This window comes from Stegodyphus dumicola, chromosome 11 (genome assembly GCF_044657685.1).
Source record: "Stegodyphus dumicola isolate Sdum_Otavi_A_Nest chromosome 11, ASM4465768v1".
In the NCBI taxonomy this organism is placed as follows: Eukaryota; Metazoa; Arthropoda; class Arachnida; order Araneae; family Eresidae; genus Stegodyphus; species Stegodyphus dumicola.
The window spans coordinates 133,862,799-133,869,705 of NC_140778.1; positions in this window are offsets into that span (position 1 = coordinate 133,862,799).

Below are 6,907 nucleotides of genomic sequence, written 5' to 3' on the forward strand. Positions count from 1 at the left end.
GGAAAAAGTATACTGTTTTATTTTCTGCTTTGCTCTTTCTTTAATATAACTCGGCTTTTACGTCAAAGTCTTTGACGCCATCAAAGTAAGTATCTAAATAATTATTATTCCGATACGATCGATAAATGTTTACATATTCTTTCTTTCGTGTCTATCTTTCATTTTCAAATATATGCTTCGTCTACTATTTTTCCTAAGATTCAATTATTTTATCGTATATAGTTTATTCAACAGATCGTAAGGTTTATTTTAGGTTTCTAAGAGTTAATTTTAGTTAACTTTAGTTCCTGTCGTTCCTAATGTCAACTTACAATTTCCTACCAGTATGTGTTTTTAGAATCACGGTTAATGCGAATGAAGAAGAGTGATATTTAAATTTAATACATAATTTCTACACCAAATGTGATAATCACGAAGATGAAGCTGTACTTAGCATAGGAGATTATGACTATACAGTCATTCAACGCTGCAAAAGACCAAGAATGATACGTTATGGTGATCGATGTACATAGTGAATTTAATGTTTTGCTACTTTTCATTGTTTACTCGTATTTATATTTACTTAATTATTGCAAAGCGATATGGACTGTGCGCTCCCGGAGGCAGATCTTTGATTTGTCTTATGTGTATAAAACTTCAACGTTTGGTCAGTGCAACTATGCTCCGCCCACTACTGTAATATGCCTCAACTATTATGCCCACGCTATTCTGTTGCTCCAAGACAAGGAGGAAGAAGCACACTCAGCCGTAGTACCTACGAGGAGAAAGTTATGCCAAAGTTTTTATGCTGCAGATGTGTTAAATTTCTTTTACGATGTGAAAGTTATGCTTCAGATGTTACATCGCTATTTTACCAAAGTTATGCCACTGTTACATACTGCCACATTGGATGTCATTCAACACTTCAAGTTATTAATTAGGTTTATTCCAATACTTGGAATTTTTTTCACTTTTAGGATTCCTATTAAGGACAGTTATAGATAGGTAAAGACTTCAGGGTCGTATACCTATTGAATAAACGAGGACCTAAGACCTAAGATATTTAAATGAAACAAGTTCTATTGACTACTAGAAATAACCTCAGAATTTCTGACTAGAGCGTGTTCTCGCCTGTTGTATACGTCTAAGCCGTCTACTCTCTTTAATTAAGTTTTATTCTTGATTAATTTAAGTTCAAGCCCAAATAGAGACTCTGCTGTACGTTCTGAAAAAGGGACCAACAATTAAACTCTTATTTTGAATAATAAACCCTTATTAAGTTTACGAATCTTTTTCTGAACTAAAGCGATTATTCGCATAGCTGCTCACGTAGTCCCTACATTTAATTGTTAGATAAAAGAATGGAAACCCACAAGACAATATGCTTTAAATACTAGAGAACAAAAGTTAGAGAAAAACGTTTGACTAGGTTATTCAGAATTTCAAATAACTTTAGATTTATATACTTGCACATGAGCGCTGTCATTTTCTCGGAGAATGTAAAGTCTGTTCTAGATGCCCTTTTCGACTTTATTAAGCATTTACGGAGTCACGGTACTTGTTTCGATGTGATTCGATTTCTGGTGTGTTCTCGGACACTTAGGAATGAAAGGAAACGAGCTAGCGGACGTCAGTGCAAAGTCTACGATTGAGTTATCTATATAGCTCTTAAGGATATTATCAGAACATCCAGACACAAAATCCTAAAGAAATGGCAGCTAATCTGGAACTGTCAGCTTTATAATAAATTAACAAATATTAAAACTAATAAAGTCTATTGAGAGGATACAAGCCGAAGAGAGGACGTCTTAATTGGTCAAAAATTCGACTACTCTGGTTTTGCGCACAACTAAACCTTTTCAAAGGTAATGCTTGGCTTACTTAGCTATGGCAACACACTCGAAGGATATCCGCCTAATGGGACGGATGCCTTCCTGGAGGACTTTCTAATGGAACTTTTACCTATGCACTTTACAGATGTGAAAAAACACGAAGACTCCCACCCAAATAACCCGTTCGTCGAGATTCGAACCCCTGATCAGTACTTCCAGTGTTCATTGACCATTCGGTCGCTGGTGGGGTTTAAAAGATGAGAGCAGCCTACTTGTTCCATTTGTAAAGTAATTTTATCATTATGATATATTTAAATTAAAAGCCCGGCTTTCGGCAGAGTTCCAATGAAGTTTTTTAATAGCTGTTAACTCCCTTTTGACCGTTTATTCGGAAAAGAGTCAATTCAAATTTGTTTCATTAACTAAAAGAGACTAGGTTAGATAATCTAATCTGAAGGAATTTTAATGCGTTTCATTAAATGTACTAAGAAATGTATTTTACCTACTGAAATTTTATTTTCTTATTATTACATTCATCGCGCTAATTTTTTCGTCTGGATAACAAAAAATAATCATTAATAAACGTAATTTTTCTTGCGTACATTTGTGTTTTGAGAATTTACCTGTTTTTTCACATTCCATCCATATTATGAGTTTTATTCATTTGTTCACAAATACATTCTGTAATTCACATCAGTTTATTGTATGATTTGTTTATAATTTTGTGTTAATAAAGTAGTATTCTTATCAAACGTTTGGCCTATTATAACTCTTTGAGAATATGCGGCTTGAATCCCACAAACTATCAATAAATCAATTTTTACACGAATTCAAAACTGTATATTCGTCAGTCTTAATTGCTTTGAAGAATAGAAGGGGATATATTCTCGTGATAAATTTGAAGGAGTATTCTGCTTCTTCGTTACAGCTGTACAGCTGGTACTGCTGTTAGCAATGTAAACGAGACGAAGAGTGAACATTGAGCTAAATGTTAAAAGAAAAATCTAACTTCGTAATTTCACTCTATCAAGTGGTCTATTAGAACATGGTTGTCTGACATACAGTCCGTTCATTAAGTCTTCCGTGCAGAATAGTGGCAGATACTTTATTTCAAAATGACGCTCTAACCGCGGATGTAACAGATTAGGAGGTTACAGACCGATTCCTTTCATGGCTATAGGAATATACTCATCTGGAAAAAGGGTGGTAATGGTTGGTGTACCTGCTGTAGATCTTCAGGCAACTGTTGCAATTCTTTGGAGTTCTTTTCAAAATTGAAACAGAGTGATGAAACCATAGACGTAAAAATTGCGGAATACACTTTCCTTCCGCTCGCTACTATACCAACATACCGATCTTCAGAAGGAATGATCCACTAACTGCAGTCTCCAGAGAACTGTTTGACTTCTTTGGATATGTTTTCACTTTTAATGAAAAATTATCTTTTAACGGGACTTTTAAACATTTCGTATCAGAAACTTTTTACATAAATGAACAATTAATTAAAGCAGAGTAAAATTTAAAATAAACATATATACAAACAAAATAATAATCATAACAAATAAAATAATAATCATAATCATAACAAATAAATAATCATAATAACAAAAATAAATAATAAATAACAATAATAACAGAATAATAGAAAAATTCAAAGAAACTTATAAATAGATATACAATTTCCTGCAGGTGTATACACTACACCACTACAGTAAACCCTACAGTGACTAAATAAATGAGCATTACATTGAAGTGAATGGAAGAAAATTAACAATCAGAATGACATAAACATTGTAGGATTAACGATAAACAATAAAGCCTGAGTCATTTACATGTATAAGTTGCATAATTGACTTCATATCATTAAGAGTAGAATTGCATTTTGCCAATATTTCCAGTGAAGGCAATGGCGATGGAAAAATAGTTGTTCTTTCTTTTACTGTTATTGGACAAGACGTTATGTAATGGAGAGCTCCTGCAAGCTCTCCACTTGTCCCGCAGCCACATCTTGTGTTCTTTTTAGGAAATCTTTGCATATATTGCGGAAATTTACCGTGATTTGTCAAGACTTGATTTAAAATGTGATCTGATTGTATACGAGAGAGAGAAATTTGTGGAAAAAAAGCATAAGTCGAACGTCCTGTAGAGTCCTCATCCCATCTTTGCTGCCATGTTTTAAGCGATTCTTGCAGGATTTGATGTTCATCTCTGACAGTGGCACTTCAACATCTGTCTGATCTTGTTGTGTTGCTCTTTTTGCTTCGGAATCTGCTCTTTCGTTCCCTGCGATTCCAATGTGAGCTTTAATCCAATTAAGCTCTAGAGAATGGGAATCTAAAAGAGTTTTTTATGATTTCCTTTAAGCTAAGAATGTTGGCTCTTTTCGTAATTTTATCACTATTTAAACTTTGAAGGGAACTGCGATTATCTGTAAAAATACGAATAGGAATGTTGTCAGTTATTGTGGAACCTATCCAGATGAGTGCTTTTTTTAAAGCAAGAACCTCTGCTTGGAACACGGAAGCCGTATCATTTAATCTATAAATTTCTGAATGAACTTCGTGCCCATTGTTGTACATAACGAAAGCCGCACCTACATGTTTACCAATCTTAGATCCATCTGTAAAGATTTCGATATTTTTCTGTGTTGGAGTATTTTTATGCCAGGGAATTATGTCTTTATGAGCTAGGTGTGTGTGGAAGTGCGGGACTCTTTCTTCTAAGGTATTGTACCATATAAAAGATTGCTTATTTCCAAGTTTTCCTTATAATGAATTAGTCTAAAGAATTTTCTCTCCATCTCAGCTTTTATGTCTAAAGGCATAAGGCCCGATAGAACTTGCAGAGCTGATGTAGGAGATGTTGAATAACACTTGGTAATACATAAAAGAACTGACCTTTGTATTTGTGAAAGTTTTTGCTTTTGGCGTACGGTTCCCGTGAACCACACGGGACATCCATAAAGTATTAATCGCTCGATAGCTCTGAGATAAAGTATTTTAAGTAATTTTTCTTTCTTTTGAGAAATGATCCGATTTACTTTATGAATTAAATTTTGTGTTTTCTCCTTTAAATGTACTAAGTGTGGAATCCATGTGAGTTTCTGATCAAGAATAAAACCCAAATATTTTAATGTAAAACATCTTGAGATGGTAATGTTGTCCCACTTAATACCGTCCGTATACTTAACGTCCGTAGAATAAGTAAACTTTGAACAAATGAGGCCGCGTGTGACACCATATATTAGTGGGGATGAAAAGCATTTTAGTTGACTGGAGCTCTGGTGGCGCCACCTCTTGCAGGATGTATTGTAATGCATTTTTAAAATTTCATAAAAATTATTCTTCTGATAAGCAATAATTGGAAAGTGAAATGATGAAAAACACTATTTGCAGTACATGGAAACGTTTCACAAGCGTAAAACTAATTTACATGCAAAGTCTACCTGCTTTGACAGAAACAAAATCCACAGCGCATTGTAATTTGATAAGTAAATCTATATGTAAAGAAAATGAAGTAAAATCTTGGCTAAATAAGAAGAAAACGAAAATATATACATTACCACCGACTATTATGGCGAATAGTGCGGGGCCTCTTGTGGCGTTGTTCAATTGTGAAATCATAATTTCCTAGTTTTTTGATGATATTCTTAGGATGACTGTCACATTTCATAAAAAAGTTATGAGAAGCTTTTAGAATTTCAGAATCTGTAGGTTTCATTTTTAAGTCATTCTGAAGAGTGCTGTTTCGTACGAACCAAGGCGCATTTGTATTTATTCGGATGGGCTTGTTTTGAATTCTTTGCATTTTTTCGCGATGGGTTTTTGCAGTTGCACCCCACGCTGGGGAAGAACACAGTAAAATCGGACGGATAGCTTGTAGATAAATAACTCTTTTTGTAGCGAGACTAAGTTTAGAATTTCTCCCTATGAGTGCATAGATATTGATTGCTTGGTTGCCTTTTTTTACAGATATTTTCGATATGGTTTTTGAAGGTTAGTTTTTGATCGAGATAAACGCCTAAATATTTAACACATTTTTCATTTGGGATGGGAATATTATTAATTGTGATAATGATGAGATGTCTTCTGAAAGGGTTCTTTTGGAAACATATTGTAATGGATTTGCTTACATTGATTTTAATTTTCCAAACGTTAAACCATGGGAAGATATAGTCTATTGCATTTTGGAGGTTTTGGATGGCTCTTTGCGGATTGATGGATTTTCTGAGAATTGCAGTATCGTCTGCATAGCAGGCGATAATGGCATCTTTGTGGCTGGGAAGATCATTTGTGTAGATGTTAAAAAGAAAAGGTGAAAAATTCGAGCCCTGAGGGACACCTGCTTTCATTACACTGATATTACATAGCTCGTTCTTAATACGATCTTGAAACGTTCTGTTTTCCAAAAAACTTGAAATTAGTAAGATTAATCTTGGTGTAAATTTGTGTCCGATAAGTTTGATAAGGAGGCATGGGTGCCAAACCTTATCAAACGCTTTTTCAAACCAATGATTCTATGTCTATGTCTTATCACTTAGTAAGAGGCAATCGACCATTAACGTTTGTGTTTTCATTTCAGATAAGGCATTTGAGAAGTTGCCAATGTCTACATGGAAACGTGCTTAATTTTTCTCGTAAAATTATCCTTAATTCAGTATTAATTTCTTAGCAACTTATATACTTTTCGATGAAGTGTTTGTTTAGTAATCTTTAGTATTACATGGAACGAGACGAACGGTAAAAATTTCGAAAAAACGTTTACAGAGTAATTTTACTCTAGCAGATGGTCTATTAGATCATGGTCCTCTGGCATACAGCCCGTTCGTTAAGGCTTCTGTGCAGAATAGTGGCAGATACTTCCTTTCTAAACATTTTGTATCAGAAATGAAATGAACATGCAGAAAAAATTTTAGAATCCAGTCTTCTTCAGCCATTGCGTAATTACCGCACTTCGAACAAACATTCATGATTAAGTGTAACACACGATATTTGCATATGGTTATCTTCAGGTGAAGCGAGGTTCAGCACACAAATTCATCTCCCTTCGAAAATTGCGTGCTTGAATATGAGAAGACAGTTCAAGTCTAATTTCGC